This window comes from Kogia breviceps, chromosome 5, assembly GCF_026419965.1.
Source record: "Kogia breviceps isolate mKogBre1 chromosome 5, mKogBre1 haplotype 1, whole genome shotgun sequence".
In the NCBI taxonomy this organism is placed as follows: Eukaryota; Metazoa; Chordata; class Mammalia; order Artiodactyla; family Physeteridae; genus Kogia; species Kogia breviceps.
In genome coordinates this window covers 62,718,070-62,736,426 of record NC_081314.1, presented here as the reverse complement: position 1 = coordinate 62,736,426, position 18,357 = coordinate 62,718,070, and the positions used below count along the sequence as shown (strand labels likewise).

Below are 18,357 nucleotides of genomic sequence, written 5' to 3'. Positions count from 1 at the left end.
TAATATTTGAGTGAAGTCATATGAGAAAAGACGGGCTGACAAGGTTATGATCTGTAATGTACATAATCATAATTCACTTTCTTAATGTTTGGTGCACAAAGCCTTGGAAATACTAAAACTAGAGGCGTTGCAACTTAGAGAAAGTAGTTTGAGGACTAAGTAAAAGGAAATACCCTCCTATTTTACATCTCTGACAGCGAATTTATAGAACTGGTTACTTTAGGAGGTTGTACAGCTAAAAATACAAGCATACTGAAAGTGGTTTCAGTGGATTCACAGACAGTGGTTTTGGAATGTATTGCATTTAGTTTAAGGGAAATCCTTAGTATGTTGAGTTCAGTCACATTCTCATGAAACATTTGGTTTTGGTGACATAACACTCTAAATATGTGCCATATTGTGGCACTTACATCCTAATGTAATTATTCTCTTTCTTGTGAGAAGATGAATTTTTCTGAATGGGATGGGTCAGTTCTTGTGCCTGGTGCAGGGTAGGTGTTAAATACATGTTTGTTGAGTGGAAGAATAAATCACATGATGATTTGAATTGACAGCAGTTGGAATAGTGCTCATTTATTATGTACTTGGGAGTAGAGATAAAAATAATAGGAAATGCAGGAAGAAAACTTTTTTTTTTGAAAGCCTTCCCAAAACGTTAAATGGAAAAAAGCTAAACCTATTCACTTAAATTTTCCATTGTATCTCTCTATATATACGTATGTGGGAATTTAAAAGAGATACACTAAGAAGAACAGAAGCATATCCACTTTATATTTAAAACATGTACTCTGCATCAGGTTTTCATGTAGTACCTGATATCACAGCAGTTTTAGTTTTTGTTAGCTTTGCCTCAAGACTTCTTCCCCTTTTCCCTTTCCTGATTAAGGATAATTTTTTAATTAAAAATTTAATTTAAAAATCAAACTCAAAGAACTTAGGGTTAAACACAGCTTTTATAAATGGCAAATAGTCTTAAGACATTGCAGATGTCTCACATTTAATTTATAACACAAATGTAAAAAATATGTAGGAATGAAACAACAAAAATCCATTTGCTTTTGATTTCATGAATTCCTATTCCTTTTGTTTTTGAAGATGTTGGGGGTAGGAGTTTATTAGTTTATTTATTTTTGCTGTGTTGCATCTTCGTTTCTGTGCGAGGGCTTTCTCTAGTTGTGACAAGTGGGGGCCACTCACTATCGCGGCCTCTCTTGTTACGGAGCACAGGCTCCAGACGCACAGGCTCAGTAGTTGTGGCTCACGGGCCTAGTTGCTCCACAGCATGTGGGATCCTCCCAGACCAGGGCTCGAACTCGTGTCCCCTGCATTAGCAGACAGATTCTCAACCACTGTGCCACCAGGGAAGCCCATGAATTCCTGTTCTTTAAAAAAAATTTTATGCATGATATTTTATGGGGTCATGGAATTTACCATCTCAGTTTAGATTCTGCAACGATGACATAGCCTGTTCAATGATAGAGCCTCAAATTATTATCCAAAGTGTTCACCCCAAGTGGATCTGTTTATGACACGTAGATAAGGAACTTGTTTTCTTGTTGATTGGTTTATAACTATGTATAGACTGATCCTGTTGTGCCTTGTTAAGAAAACTTAATCACAAGTGGGTTTTTTTGTTTTTAAAGAAAAATATATAAAAGTCAGTTTTGGCATTTCATAATCCAAGTTCCTTTTTTAGTTAGTTCCAAGGATACACGAAACACTGTTTTCTTCGGGGTATTTTCTCATATACTTCGCTACTTTAACAAAGATTAATACATTTAAGACTTGAATTTAAAAAAATTGTTTACAAGTATCTGTCTTTTCAGGTGACATGGGTATTTCAACATAGAAGATAGCTTGGTTCTTATGTTGTCCTTTTCAATCCTGGTGTTTATTTCTTTCTTATATTTCTTGAAGAGTAAAGCAAGACCAAATACAAGTAGATTATTTTAAAGAAGGCAATGGCTGCCAAAAAAAAAAAAAAAGAAAGAAAATAAAGATTTTGCCAGATGCATTGTTTCCCTTGAGGAAAGGGAAGATAACACCTGAAATACGTCAAGGAATTGTTAATGATTTCTTAGTAAAAAAATATTTTAAGGTGTGAGTGTTGAAATAGGAAATGTATATGGAAACGTCTCTTTTTTTCCTGTTGCTTCTTTTCTCATTCCCCAGCTATCATTCAGAAAAATAAAACTAAAAATTTTCATAATTCAGATATGGGAAATAGTTTTGCTCTATTATTTATTTATTTTTGGCTGTGTTGGGTCTTCGTTGCGGTGCGGGGCTTCTCATTGTGGTAGCTTCTCCTGTTGCGGAGCACGGGCTCTAGGCATACAGGCTCAGCAGCTGTGGCACGTGGGCTCAGCAGCCGTGGCTCGCAGTCTCAGCAGTTGTGGTGCACGGGCTTAGTTGCTCCGTGGCATGTGGGATCTTCCAGGACCAAGGCTCCAACCCATGTCCCCTACATTGGCAGGCGGATTCTTAACCACTGCACCACCAGGGAAGTCCCAGTTTTGCTCTATTTTAAAACCAATTGGAATGGGAATGATTTCTTTCTATAATTATGTATTCCATCTATTATCTTTATTTTTTTAAGTATCTAGGTGTTGTGTTTGACCAGGAAGATAATATAAATGCCCTTTCATTTTTTAGCAACTTCTTAATACATGAACACACACCCTTGAGGTTTCCTCCAATCCAGTGGTTTTAGATAAGAGTTTAGGCCTGTGGTTCTCAAACTCCAGGAGGCATCAGAATCACCTGGAGTGCTTGTTAACCACAGATTGCTGGGCTCCATCTCAGAGTCTTTGGTTCTTTAGGCCTGGCAAAGGGCCTAAAAGTTTGCATTTCCAGCAAGGTCCTCAGTGATACTGATGCTACTGGTCCCCACCTTCTGAGAACCAATGATTAGGCTATTTGGTTAAATTAGTGGTTATCAACCATGTTTCTTCCCTTACACACCTGATTGATATAACATTAATAATGCCCCAATCCAGGAGTCACGGCATTGGAGTGGGATGGGCAAGGTGCTTCTGGAGAGTCAGGTATTGAGATCTTCAGGAGGTGGGTGTAGTTTGAGATAGCCCCCTTTAAAAAAAATTAATTTATTAATTAATTTATTTTTGGCTGCATTGGGTCTTCATAGCTGCACACAGGCTTTGTCTAGTTGCAGTAAGCAGGGGCTACTCTTCGTTGCGGTGCGCGGGCTTCTCATTGCGGTGGCTTCTCGTTGCGGAGCACGGGCTCTAGGTGCACGGGCTTCAGTAGTTGTGGCACGTGGGTCCTAGAGCACATGGGCTTCAGTAGTTGTGGAGTGCGGGTTCTGTACTTGTGGCTCGTGGGCTCTAGAGCACAGGCTCAGTAGTTGTGGTGCATGGGCTTAGTTGCCCCGTGGCATGTGGGATATTCCTGAACCAGGGCTCGAACCTTTGTCCCCTGCATTGACGGGCAGATTCTTAACCACTAAGCCACCAGGGAAGTCCCTGAGATAGCCCTTTAAATGATTGGATGTATTCTCTCCTATCCTCTCCCCCTCTGAATCTTCCTCCTCTATGCTCATTAGAGAGTCCTAGTCTATAAGTAAGGGTGCAAACGGGGTAGGGGTAGTTTAGGACCTCTCCCAGAAAACTTATACCTTCTAGAGTCAGGGAGGAAGCTTCAGTGCTTCTCAAGGAGCTGAGGAGAGAAAGAAGAGGTTACATTGCAGGAGAATTGGGATGCTGAGGCCATGAACAGAATTCTTTCTGGTAATAATTTTATTTGCCTTTTTTGTTTAAAGTATTATTGTGTTATATCTATTGATCCATCAACAAATACAAATATTGGCCTGAGTCATGTTTATGATTATACCTTCTTCATATATTTCCCTTGTTGGGCCAAATTAGCTCTGACTTAGAGTTCCAAGGACGTTTTATTAATGTGTGTTATTTAATCCCTAAAACAATCACTTGGATGTAGACATTAGTGTCTCCACTGTACAGATGAGGAACTTGAGACTCAGAAGTTAAACAGTTTCTGGGATCACACAGTAAGTATAGTCATACTCCAACTCTCATTAGGTTGTGTGAACTTGGGTGAGGTTCATAACCTCCAAAACATGTAGTTTCCTCATCTGTAAAATGAGGATGATATTAGTACTTACCTTTTGAGGTTAATTTGAGGTCGTTAAATGAGTTACTGTGAAGAGTTGTGAACAGTGCATGACACATAGTAAGTGCTTAATAAATGTCATCTCTTGGTTAAATACTAAGTATCTTTTAACATCAGGGGTCATCCAGGTAATCCTCCTCATATATTATAGGTCAAGAATCTCTTACCAGTTTACCTGGTTCTGTTTGCCACAAGGGTTGAGAATCACGGATCAAGGTAAGTTTGTTTGGCTTTTGCAATGAGAAGGTGGAGGCTCAGGATCAGGATTGGCCGCTTCTGCTTGAGAAGTTGATTTGTGTTGCCAGACACATCTCTTGTAGCCATCAATTTTGTAGGAAATCACTTGTTATACCCTTGGAGATTTGCTTTAACTGTATAATGAGACAGTGACTAATCACTACATAATAGATTGTATTTACTGGAAAGGTATTCATTTCTTGGGAATGCCTCAAACATCTTTTAGATAAACTGTTATTTGCTTTAAAAAAAAGAAGAAGAATCTCTTATCCATAATTTGGAGATCCAGAATGCTTTGAAACTGCAATTTTTTTCATATATCATTTAGTGGCAAAACCTTATGTGATTTGAACTCATTTGGTGGCATAACCTAACTTGAACTAACGTGAAACTGTTGCTAGTCTACTTTTTCCCCACCTAGTTGTGACGGCACTTACATTTTGCTGCAGAAATACTCCTTCTGGATTATGTGGGTGCTGCCCCAGAGTCCAGTTGGTGTGAAATGAAATATGTAATGAATCACCTTTTAAAATCTGAAAACCTGGGAATTCCCCAGTGGTCCAGTGGTTAAGACTCTACGCTTTCATTGCCAAGGGCGTGGGTTTGATGCCCGGTTGGGGAACTAAGATCCCACAAGCCACGTGGAGCGACCAAAAAAAAAAAATCTGAAAAGCTTTTAAAAAATCTTTTTAAAATCTGTGGACTCCCAAATTCTGAAATGCATCTGGCCCTTAGGGCTTAGGGTAATGGATTATGGACTTCTGTGAATATGCCCTTAAACCTGTTTTCCTTCTTAGACTGTAAACTCCTGGAGAGCTGGGCCTGTATCTAATTCACGTTTAGCCCTGGTTCTTGGCACATAATAGGTGTTCGGTAAATGTTTGGTGAGAGAATGAACTGTGCCAGAACAAACCAGTTAGGTGAAGGGAAACGGACTTGAGAGCAGCACCTTATTTTTTCCTGGAATACAGACAAGACAGACTGCCTTCAGTTCACAAGAGGCTGAATCATGTTACTTTTGGGGCACTTAAAAATGTTCAGTGTAATGAGAAATTTGGTAGCAAAATAAAAAAGCAAAACTTAATGCCTCTACTACAGTGTCAGCATATCTTCTATTTTCCTGTCTTATCCACTCACTCCATACAGCTTTAGATTTTTGGCCAACTTCTTGAAGAAGAAAGCCACATGGGAATATCTGTAATTGGAAGACTACTTGGGGTGGGTAAGCAAGTGTGTTTTTACATTCTTCTGAGAATGATTATAAAAGCTTTAAATACCTTAACAAATTCATTAAGGGTTTAGGGGTTTTTTTAATAAATAAAGTATAGGAATTATGAATCAGGATTGCAGAGAGAAAAGCAGAACATTAGAGAATTTAATTATAATAATAGCAAACTTAACTTTTCTAATAGACTACTAATAGGTAAAAGTAGTTTACATTTAAATTTTTTTTTTTTTTTTTTTTTTTTTTTTTTTTTTTTTGCGGTATGCGGGCCTCTCACTGTTGTGGCCTCTCCCATTGCGGGCGGAGCACAGGCTCCGGACGCGCAGGCTCAGCGGCCATGGCTCACGGGCCCAGCCGCTCCATGGCATGTGGGATCTTCCCAGACCGGGGCATGAACCCATGTCCCCTGCATCGGCAGGCGGACTCTCAACCACTGCGCCACCAGGGAAGCCCTACATTTAAATTTTTAAAGTACAGTTTAAAATATTCTTTCATGCCTTACATGAGCCTTCATGATCCATATGAAAATTAATAGTTAAGGAATACTTGTATGTCTTTGTCTTACATGGATTAAAATAACTGTTCACTAACACAGCAGTATAATTGTACAGGCTACATAATGCCTTGCTTTAGTAAAAATTCTGTGGACATTTTAAGAAGTGTAGAGAGAAGTCTATTTGAATTATGCAATTGTAATTTTTTTTCCATTTTATTTAATAAGTTGACTTGGATACAATGACCCATTGGTATTTTTTGATATTTGTAACTGGTACAGCTGAACTTTTTAAAGGATAATTGATATGCTGCCTTCTGCTCAACTAACAGTGCTTTCACTATATGATCAAGTTATTTAAAATGTGTTAAATGGGGCTTCCCTGGTGGCACAGTGGTTGAGAGTCTACCTGCCGATGCAGGGGACACGGAATCGTGCCCTGGTCCAGAAAGATCCCACATGTCGTGGAGCGGCTGGGCCCGTGAGCCATGGCCGCTGAGCCTGCGCGTCTGGAGCCTGTGCTCCGCAACGGGAGAGGCCACAACAGTGAGAGGCTCGCGCACGGCAAAAAAAAAAAAAAAAATGTGTTAAATGAATCAAATATTCATGTTGAGAAAGAACCTAGTCAAGAAGTTATAGTAATTAAAAGAGCACTATGCTTATATCAAACTAATTTCTGTTAAATTATTAGTTTAAAATTGCCTTAGTTAGTAATTTCAGTACAACTGCAGAGATTGTGATAAACAGCTCCAATTGGATCTTGAGTAAAAATCACTGTTGGTGAAATTCCTTGACTGTATACTTCTGATGTTTTTTTGTAAAGGAAGGTAGAGATGGCTCATATCTCATACACATCTGTATCTTTCCTTCCTCCCAGGAGGGAAGTTTCTTAACTAGCTGACTGAAGATAGATCTGGAAAAACATAAATATTTAAGAAATGAATTGGGGGTGGGAAGGGGCGGGGAGAGGAGCCCACAATGATACGGATAAGGAATAGTCAGTGAAGTACAAGGAGAATCTAGGAAGTGAGGGGTCTGTAAAACTATTGGAGTAAAGCTTGAATAAGAGGGAGGATCATTAGATTCAGCGGAGAGTTCTAATGAAATGCCCTGCCAAGGAGGCCAAGTGGAGTGGTTGAGAGACTGGGTTCCAGAGTCATACACACTTTGATTCAATTCCCAATTCTGGTTCTAATTTTAGGCAAGTTGTTTAACCTAACCTCCGTTTATTTTAAAATTTCATTCCATTACTTTTATTTTATGGTTCCCAGTGGACTTAAGATGTGTTAAAAGGTAAACTGAGGGATTTCCCTGGTGGCGCAGTGGTTGAGAATCTGCCTGCCAGTGTTCGATCCCTGGTCTGGGAAGATCCCACATGCCATGGAACAACGAAGCCTGTGTGCTACAACTACTGAGCCTGCGAGCCACAACTACTGAGCCCACATACCACAACCACTGAAGCCTGCACGCCCTAGAGCCCACATGCTGCAACTACTAAACCCACGTGCCACAACTACTGAAGCCCGTGCACTCTAGGGCCTGCATATTGCAACTACTGAGCCCGTGTGCTGAAACTACTGAAGCCCATGTGCCTAGAGCCTGTGCTCCACAGCAAGAGAAGCCACAACTAGAGAGAGCCCACACACAGCAACAAAGAGCCGAAGCAGCCAAAAATAAAATAAAAATGAACGTAAACTGAGACATATTGGGTTGGCCAAAAAGTTCCTTCGGTTTTAAAGTAAAAATAAAGACACATTTTTCATTTTCACCAAGAACTTCGTTGAACGACGTATTCAGTTTTGTTCCACTACCATTTTTCAGGCAACTTCATAATTCCGTCTTCCCAAAACTTTTTCTTTTTGAGCAAAGAACTGTTCCAGGTGCCTTTTACAGTCTTCCAGGGAATTGAACTTTTTTCCATTAAGAGAATTTTGTAAAGAATAAAATAAATGGAAATCTGAAGGTTCAGTGTCTGGTGAATGTGGTGGATGAATCAGGACTTCCCAGCCAAGCTGTAACAGTTTTTGCCTGGTCATCAAAGAAACATGCGGTTTTGAGTTATCCTGATGGAAGATGATGCGTTTTCTGTTGATTCTGGATGCTTTTCGTCGAGTGCTGCTTTCAATTGGTCTAATTGGGAGCAGAACTTGTTGGAATTAATCATTTGGTTTTCCTGAAGGAGCTCATAATAGAGGACTCCCTTCCAATCCCACCATAGACACAACATCACCTTCTTTGGTTGAAGACCGGCCTTTGGTGTGGTTGGTGGTGGTTCATTTCACTTGCCCCACCATCTCTTCTGCTCCACGTTATTGTACAGTATCCACTTTTCATCGTCCGTCACAATTTGTTTTAAAAACAGAACGTTTTCGTTACATTTCAGTAGAGAATCGCATGCAGAAATACGGTCAAGAAGGTTTTTTTCCCTTCACTTATGTGGAACCCAAACATCAAAGTGAGAAACATAACCAAGCTGGTGCAAATGATTTTCAACTCTTGATTTGGATATGTTGAGTATGTCAGCTCTCTCCCACGTGGTATAACATTGATCGTTCTCAATTAATGTCTCAATTTGATCGCTATCAACTTCAATTGGTCTACCCGACCGTGGAGCATCGATTTCCAGAAAGAAATCTCCAGCACGAAACTTCACAAACCGCTTTTCACGTTCGATCAGTCACAGCACCTTCTCCATACACTGTACAAATCTTTTTTTGCATTTCACTTGGTTTTTACCTTTCTTGAAATAATAAAGCATAATATGTGGAAAATGTTGCTTTTTTCTCCCATCCTCAGTATTAAATGGCTACACAAAAATTCACCAATTTTGATAAGTTTTTTTTTAAATGCACGCTCATATGACAGCTGTCACAATACAGTGTAACAAAATTGTTTTGAATGAAGCTAAAGACAACTACGTGCTACTAGAGCCATCTTATGGAAAAAACTGAATGAACCTTTTGGCCAACCCAATATTAAAAAGCTTAAGTTTTCTGAGCAAAAATCGATTTGGATTGGGCACTGCCAAACCAGAGTGGTTAGGAGTGTTCCACCAGCCACCTCTGGAGGTAGGGGTAGGACTTCTAGAGAAGAGGAGGAAGTGAAACAAGGGAATTATTTGATTGGCTGTAGTTTATGTGATTGCCTTATTGGTTTTGTTTGTTTTGTTTTGGCTGTGCTGTGAGGCACGTGGGATCTTAGTTCTCCCATCCCTAGCGCCCTGCAGTGGAAGCGCAGAGTCATAACCACTGGACCGCCAGGCAAGTCCCCATTGGTTGTCCTTAGGTTTTGATTTCTTAACCGTGAGGCATTTACAGGCTTAGGTTTGATTTGCTTACACAGTCTGCTAAGGTATTAGAATCACCTCAGTCTAATGGCCTCCTTGTTTAACTGAACATGTGCAAGAGTTGGATTAATTGTAAATATAGCATTCATGGATCCATGTATGACTCACTGTTATGTATTTTTATTTGCTTGCTTATTGATAATACATAAACACCTGTAAAGCAAATATCCAACTCAGGAATTTGGAAATTAACAATTACCTGCAACTCCTTGTGTGTTCCTTTCTTCTCTTTTATCATTCTCTTGCTTCAAAAAAGTCTTATTGCATATGTATGCATTCCTAAACAATATATTATTTAGTTTTAGTTGGTTTTGAGTTTTGTAAAGAGTGTTATGCTGGTATGTGTCTTCTGGAACTTGCTTTTTTCCTCTTAGCAGGATTTTTCAGATTCATCTATGTTGTATACATCTGTAGCTCATTCGTTTTCACTGCGATGTAATAATTTGCTGTGAAAACACTGTAATTATCCATTTTCCTATTGGCAGGTATTATTTTATTGCTATTACAGGTGGTGCTGTATGAATCCAGCCCTTGAGCACAAGTACTTAAGTTTCTTTTAGGGCTCATCTACCGAGAAGTGGAAGTAAATTGTCAGATTGAAGATACACATATCATCACCCTTGTTAGATATTGCCAAATTGCTTCCCAAAGAGCTGTCCTACCAGAATAGGTTACCATTTCCCCACAGCTTTGCCAGCTCCTGGATGAGGAAAAAAATTCTGTTAATCTGATAGGTATGAAATTGTTTATTTGCATTTCGCTGATTACTGAGGTTGAGTATCTTCTCATTTGTATATTGGCTTCTACTGGTTTTCCTGCTGTGACGTGCTATTCATGCTATAATGTGCACATTTTTCTTTTGGTTCATCAGCCTTTTTTGTTATTAGCTTGTAGGAATTTTAAATTCTAGATTCTGTAGACCTAAAACAGATAGACTGCCAGATATTTCTCCAGCAAAGATGGGTTTATTTGGGTTTATTGCAGAGAAGTGCAGTTCAGGGTCTGCAGCCATGGCAAACCAGCTGCAAGTCTCGCAGGACAAGGGAATGAGAACTCTTTTCTAGAGATGAAAATGAAGCTGGGAGGGCTGTAGTAAGCAGAGTCCGTGGCTTTTCATTGGCCGAGTCCTTACCAGGAAAGAAGAGGCGTCTTTCTTTGGGGCTCACACAGGGTGTGAGAGCTCCCTCTCTCACTTCCCAACTCTATTTAATTTTCTGTTTATTAATTTTTTATAAGCCTAATCCTTTCTTTGAATTTTAGCTTGCAGGCGTCTTTTTCCGATCTGTGTCTTCGTTTTTTTGGTTTTTTCTTTCTTTCTCCTTGGGGTAGGGGAGAAGTTCTCTTCTCATCATGCATACACTGTACTTACACAGCTGAAGATGCTAGCTCTGATAGCTCACCTTTCCTCCTCTCCTCCATCTTCCTGTATATCAGGATAATTGTGAAAATCATCATCAACTGTGTGTGTGTGTGCGCGCGGTGGTGTGCAGCAGACTGTTGGGCTGTTGAGTAAGCCTGGAGAGTCATTCTGCTCCCATATGTTGGAAGCTTTTTAAAAAAGTACTGTGTTTGATGCCTCTTTGTTTTCAGTTTTGGGCCAGTTACCAGGTCTGAGTCCTTGTCAGTTTTCTGTTAGGCACATAACCACTGTAGATGGTATACTTTTATTTCTGTCTATAATCACTTCCTTTTTTGGTCAGTAACTCAGGGAATGTCTGATCAGAGACTGTGTTTTGGTTTACTCTCTTCTTAGGTTGGGATCTTGATTATTTTAAAATTTAGATAAGACTCTTCCTTAATCTAAGAAGTTAATTGATACTGCACTTAGTCTGCCTGGCTACACCCACTGAGGATTTTTTCATTCGTTGGTGACTGTCTTACTGGTTTTCTCCTGTCATTATTTTCCATATTTTTCTTTTCCTCACATAGAATTTACAATGCTTTATAAAATATTTTGCCACTTCCCTGATTTCTGTCCTTTATTAACTGTGGATGTAAAGGAACTGCAGGAGGGCAAGTAGTCAGATGACTTTGTTTTCTACAAGTCAAAATAAATGCCCATAGAGACTTCTCTGATTTTGAGCATGCTCTTAAGTGTATCGTTTGAGGGAGCTACTTTAATAAGCTATACCTCATGCAACAATATTGTTCTCAAGAATTCAAAACTTTTCTAGCCATATTACAGCCCACACAGACCATGTCAAATACATAGATTGGCTACTTCTTTAAATCCTCCCCTTCAGAGCATAATTTATTAGGATTTATCATATTAGGTTTCATCTTGGGTATCCTATTGCTTCTCTTTACCCTAATCAGCCTCTGGGCTTCTCTGGAAGTAGTTTATAATCTACTAGTCTGTGTTGGATGTACTTTTTTTTTTTTTTTTTTTTTGGTATTCTTGGGAATACGACAATTGTCAGGTAAGAAGAAAACATCAACAGAAAGTCTGTGTACTCAAAATGTTCTTCCTGCATAGTGACAGGACTAATGTAAGCAGATCAGGTAGCAGGTCCCCAAGAAAGAGCATCAAGAATGGCTTTCTTGACAGAAGAGAATCCATTTTGGCCTAAGCCATTTTGTGCTCTAAACCTGGTGGCAATGCTTGCCCTTGAACGGGTCTTAGTAATTAATGATCTTAAGGGAACGAAAGAACAACAGGCAAGAGAAGTAACAACAGCAAAGATAATATATCAGTCCTAAAGACTCCCAGTTTTATTTCTGTGGTAAAAGATTAGCCTATGGGCTCAACCACCAGATCAACTGGAACCTAAGGGATGATGATGTTTGTTGACCTTTTCTGACCCTGTTAACTTCAATCAACTGCAGTTTAGCCTTTGTAGATGGGCCAAGCCCCTTCTTGAGTCTGCATGTATCTTTTTTTTTTTTTTTTTTTTTTGCGGTACGCAGGCCTCTCACTGTTGTGGCCTCTCCCGTGGCGGAGCACAGGCTCCGGACGCGCAGGCTCCGCGGCCATGGCTCACGGGCCCAGCCGCTCCGCAACATGTGGGATCTTCCCGGACCCGGGCACGAACCCGCGTCCCCTGCATCGGTAGGCAGACTCTCAACCACTGCGGCACCAGGGAAGCCCTGCATGTATCTTTAGCTTGAAATTTCCTAAGTTTTGCTGCTGGGAGACACTGCTTTGGGAAAGATCCCCAGTGTTCTCCTTACTTGGTGCAAGTAATAAATCCTTCCTTCTCCCAGTCTTTAGCTTGGTTGTGTTTTTTGGCTTGACACCCACCAAGAGGTGAATCCAGTTTTCAGGTAACACTAATAAGTTTTCAAATAAAGAGTGAAAAGTTAGTTCCTGTTTTTAGCAACAGATATGATAGGCGGGGAAGGCTGCTTTGACATTTTTCAGACATTCGAAGAAAGTTTGTGGTATTCAGTAGCAGAAGAATAGTAATTTTCACTCTACCCTTCTGAGTTCTTGGGTGAGACCCCATGTATTAAAAGATTAACAAGAGAAAAACACACAGAAGTTTATTAATGTGTATACCTCCAGTATACATGTGAAATACCCAGGGAAAAATGAGTAACTCCCTGAGGTAACCCAAGCCACCAGCTTAAATATTGGGTTGGCCAGTAACTTTGTTCAGGTTTTCCCGTAACAGCGTAAGGAAAAGCCCGAATGAACTTTTTGGCCAGCCCAATACCTTTACCTTTACCTTTACCTTCAGCTAAAGACAAAAGAAAGGTTGGGAGGTTAGGGGTGGAGACTAGTCTTGGGAGGATCCTAAGAAAAGCAAAGGTAGGGTTTGATGTGCAGATTTAAATCCCAAAACTCTTGTCTTTTATAGTCATCCCTCACTTCTGGTACGGAGAGGGAGACACCCTTACAAATGGAGATTTGCTTTGTAAATGTCACTCCATTGCAAAGGGGTAGTTTCTACTCGTTTTCAGAGTTCCTCTTGTGTCTGTTGTTTCTCAAGGTAAGCCTCCTGCCTAAGAGGCATATTTTGGGGAGGCATATTTTGGGGAGGCATATTTTGCTCCCCTTCATTGGGCACAAGCATCACAAGGGTTCTGATTTTGCTGCTTGGAAATGTTTCTCAGACAATCCGTTGCCTTATAATTACCCCCTTTTCCATTATGCCTGCTTAAACTTAGCTGAAGTCATTGGGCATGAGCCTTGAGAATTCAGAATTCCATATGAGGAAATAGGGTCATGTAAAGGCAACTGTCTTTGAAAGTTCTTAAACATAGAAAAACGACTGTAAGTGATGGTGAAATGTAGAATCAAGGAGGTTTTTTTTTTCTTAAAGGGAGAGACTTGAGTGTGTAACCCCTAATGGAAAGGATACAGTCGAAAGTGAAATGCTCCCCAGAGGTTGTTTGCTGAATGAAAATGAGGAATTATAACTTTACAGTAGACATGAATACACTGATCAATCTTAGCTTCGCTAATAGTGGCATAAACATTAAGTTCATTCTGATGTATTGTAATTTGAAGACTAGTCTCACCTAGAAGTATTCTTGCCAAATACATTGAACTTGAATATCATGTAGCCTGTAGATCTAACTTCCTTCCAGTTCATAGGCAGTATAGAGTATAGAGAAACAAGTTAAACAATACCATGGGAAGTAAACGGAATGTGGGACATTCTACAGGACAGCTGTCTCCAATAAGTCAGTTAGCATAGAGAAAAAAAGAAAACAGGAGATGGATTCTTCTGGATGGAGAGATTTAAGAGATAAAACCAAATATATAGTCCTTTAATTGGATCGTAATTTGAACAAATCTGATGTAGAAGACATTGGTGAAATAATTGGGGAAATTTGAAAATGGACTGGGTATTAGCTACTAAATAGTTGGTGTTAATTTGGGAGGTTTGTTAATAGTATTATGGTTTAGTAGGAAAATGTCTTGATATTTTTGGAGATGTGTACCTGAAGTTTTTAGGGTAAAGTATCTTTTTTCTTTTATAAATTTATTCATTTGTTGTCTGTGTTGGGGTCTTCATTGCTGCTCGCGGGCTTTCTCTGGTTTTGGTGAGCGGGGGCTGCTCTTCGAGCGGGGACTACTCTTCATCGCGGTGTGTGGGCTTCTCATTGCAGTGGCTTCTCTTGTTGTGGAGCACAGGCTCCAGGCGCGTGGGCTCCAGTAGTTGTGGTGCACGGGCTCAGTAGTTGTGGCTTGCGGGCTCTAGAGCACAGTCTCAGTAGTTGCTCCGCAGCATGTGAGATCTTCCCGGATCAGGGCTCGAACCCGTGTCCCCTGCATTGGCAGGCGGATTCTTAACCCCTGTGTCACCAGAGAAGCCCTAGGGTTAAAGTATCTTGATGTCTGATTTTTAAAAAAATTTGTTTTATTGAAGTATGGTTGATTTATAATGTGTTAATTTCTGCTGTACAACACAATGATTGTTCTGCACACACATATATATATATACACATTGTTTTTCATATTCTTTTCCATTATAGTTTGTCACAGGATATTGAATATAGTTTCCTATGCCACACAGTAGGACCTTGTGTATCCATTCTATATATCATAGTTTGTGTCTGCTAATCCCAAACTCCCAATACATCCCACTCCACCCCTCTCTCCTTGGCAACCACAAGTCTGTTCTCTATGTCTGTAATTCTGTTTCTGTTTTGTAGATAAGTTCATTTGTGTCATATTTTAGATTCCACATATAAGCGATATCATATAATATTGGTCTTTCTCTGTCTGACTTCACTTAGTATGATAATCTCTAGGTTCGTCCATGTTGCTGCAGATGGCATTATTTATTATAGCTGAGAAATATGCCTCTGTGTGTGTGTGTGTATCTTTATCCATTGATGTCTGTGACTGACTTTAAGATACTTCAGCAAAAACAAAAGATGGAGCAAATACAGTAACAGTATTAACAATCTGTAAACCTTCACGGTGGACATTATGGATGTCTGTTCTATTAATTTCTCTACCTTTCTCTGTGTTTGAAATTTTTCTTAATAAAAAGACTAAAACAATCGAGAAAGAGTGAGAGGTTGAATGTACTAGATGAAAAGGGATAATCAGAAATGTAAGATTACTGAAAAGATAGGGAGAGATAGGATTTAAATCTCAGGAGGAGGCATTGACCCAAATGACAGAAAAGTCAGCTTCTCTATTATAACAGAAGGGGAGGAGGAGCATATGATGAGTCAGTCCTGTATGTATCATTTTGTAAAACTAATAGTGGGAAATTGAAAGAGTTCATGCATGTCTGGTGGCTTCTATTTTCTCAGTGATATAGAAGGTAAGCTCACTTGCTGCAAGAGGGGTTGTGAGAAGATCAGAAGCTGGCGAAGGATGCAAAGGAGCTGAAATCATTGATATTGAGTAGACGTGATGGGTAAAATCTGCATATGGTAGCCAGGTGGTTTTGAGGGCCCAGCTAGATTGCTTATATGAACTTGTAGTAGAACTAACTTGCCCCAATGTTTGACTTTTCAATCAGTGTTTGATAGATTGAGTGCTGGCTGAAAGAAAGTACGGAGTTGGGTTCATCAAAGTTGTGATTTTTGTCAGTTGAATGTGACCAAATAGAAGGGCAGGGGAAACTAGGGTACTGGCAGAGTTGTCGATGAAGTGCTGGACCTGAAATTCAGCCTGTATGTGAAGGGAGTGCAGCTTGCAACTAGAAGATGAATAAGTTCTGGAGATCTGGTGCACAGCATAGTGAGTGTAGTCAGCCATGCTGTGTTATATGCTTCAAAGCTGCTAAGAGACTAGATCTTAAATGTTCTCTCCACAAAAAAGAAATTGTAATTATGTGATGTGATAGAGGTGTCAGTTAACGCTTTGGTGGTAATCATATAAATATCAAATCAACATGTATGTCTCAACTTACACAATATTGTATGCCAATTATACATACCTCAATTTTTAAAAAGGGGGAATCGCCACAAACTCACTATATTTCACATTGGACCCCTCATCTTTCATATGAACCTTCTCCCTGTCAAGGACTATAAAGGGTCTGGGATTTTACCTACTTATAAGCTAATAAATTAGCCTATTAGTGTTTTGCAGAAGACATAAGACTCTTGGGTCAGAGGCAAGGACTTTATTACTCACAGCATCCCAAGTAGCATGGCCTGATGTTGGTTGTTGCCCATTCCCCATGCTCCCCAGTCCCATGGAGGTGACCCAGGTGTGCCTAGATGGATGCCACATATGCATTGGGTTTGCATCGTGATCTAGAAGCACCGAGCTTAGGGAATTTACCACTTTTACAGTAAGAAGAAGCAAGGTCTCTCTTTGTCTTGGGGCAGACGTTTTCTCATCCAAATGCAGCCTTGAGAAATGGCTTAGGTAAAAGTGACTAGGGCCTTGTATTTTTGGCATATGCAGCAAGAATGTGCAGGGATGCTCAGGGCCCCACGGCCTCTCCTAGTATTCCCCCTCCACAGAGTAGTGGTGGTGATGAGGGAACTGCTTCCTCTTTGTCATTTCTATTCCCAGTACCTCCATCCTTTTGGCACCCAAGCTGGAAAATTTCATTCATTTGGAACAACTCATAGTCTTTCCTGAATAACTCTTGTTAGCTGCAGGTAGCTCCTCTTTAGAGAGTCCCTTGTGTGTGTGTGGCTTTGGGGGGGTGGTAAGGCAGTACAGTTGGATAAGGGGTGGTTTTGAATGCCCTTAAAAGTTATGAGACCTCTTTGAGCCCCTTGATATACCTACAGAAAGTCATTCTGTAGAAAGAGAAAAACAAAGCAGGTATGAAGAGAAAAGCAGGACAGGGAGAGAAAGAATACTGCCAGTTTTCAGTCTCTGTTTTCTTCCTGAGGTCATAACATCCTTGCCTTTTACTTCTAGGATTCATGCTAAATCCTTAGAATGATTTTTCCTTTAGTTCTTAGATTATTTTCAGGTTGGTTAATTTACTGGAGAATGAAGTGTCTCAGGTGCTAGAGATGTAGCAAAGAGTAAAGTGAGCAAAATCCCTGCCTTAAGGAGCTTACACTGTACTAGGAGGAAGCAGACAACAAATAAGCAAATACATGTTAGATGGCATTGAGTATTACAGTGAAAAATAAGACAGGGTAAGGGGCCTAGTTGGGTACATATGTGCTATCAGTGAAGGTTGCTCTGAGAAGGTAACATTTGAACCGAGGTAAGGGTGCAAGCAGTGAAGATATCAGGGGCAAGAGGGTTCCGGGCAGAGGTAAGAGCAAGTGCAAAGACTGAAGCTGGAGCCTGCTTAGTGTGTTCAAGGAACATCAAGAAAGCTTTTGAGTGGCTGGAGCAGAGAGGGGTAGGGGGAGGAGAGATACGAAGTCAGAGGGTGTGTGTGTAAGGGACTGTGTAGGGCTCTGTAGGTCAAGATAGAGTTAGATTTTGCTCTGAGTGGAGTGAAAGGCCATTGTAGGATTTAAAGCAGAAGAGTGACTTGTGTTTTAAAAGCATCTCTGGGGGGCTTCCCTGGTGGCGCAGTGGTTGAGAGTCCGCCTGCTGATGTGGGGGACACGGGTTCATGCCCCAGTCCGGGAGGATCCCACATGCCGCGGAGTGGCTGGGCCCGTGAGCCATGGCTGCTGAGCCTGCGGTCCGGAGCCTGTGCTCCGCAATGGGAGAGGCCACAACAGTGAGAGGCCTGTGTACCGCAAAAAAAAAAACAAACAAAAAAAACAAAACATCTCTGGTTACTATATTTAGAATACACTGGAGAGTGGGCAAGGGCAGTAGAAAGGAGACCAGGTGGATGATGGTGGCTTGGACCAAGGTAGTCAAAGTGGAGGTAATCAGAGTTGGTCAAATCCTGGATATTTTTTGAAGGATTGCCTGACATGATTTGCTGATGGATTAGATGTAGGGTATGAAAGAAACAGAACAGAGCCATTAAGGATGACTCCCAGGTTTTTGGCTTAAACAATTGGAAGTATGGAATTGCCATTTACAGAGATGGGGAAGACTTAAGGGTGGTGTGGGGT

General features: G+C 40.5%; 1 protein-coding gene across 3 annotated transcripts in view; it reads left to right on the top strand.

The window, feature by feature from the left end:
• Window positions 1-18,357, top strand: part of GNB4 (G protein subunit beta 4) — a 61,857-nt gene that overhangs the window by 10,774 nt on the left and 32,726 nt on the right. The gene's annotated exons all lie outside the window — the stretch shown is intronic.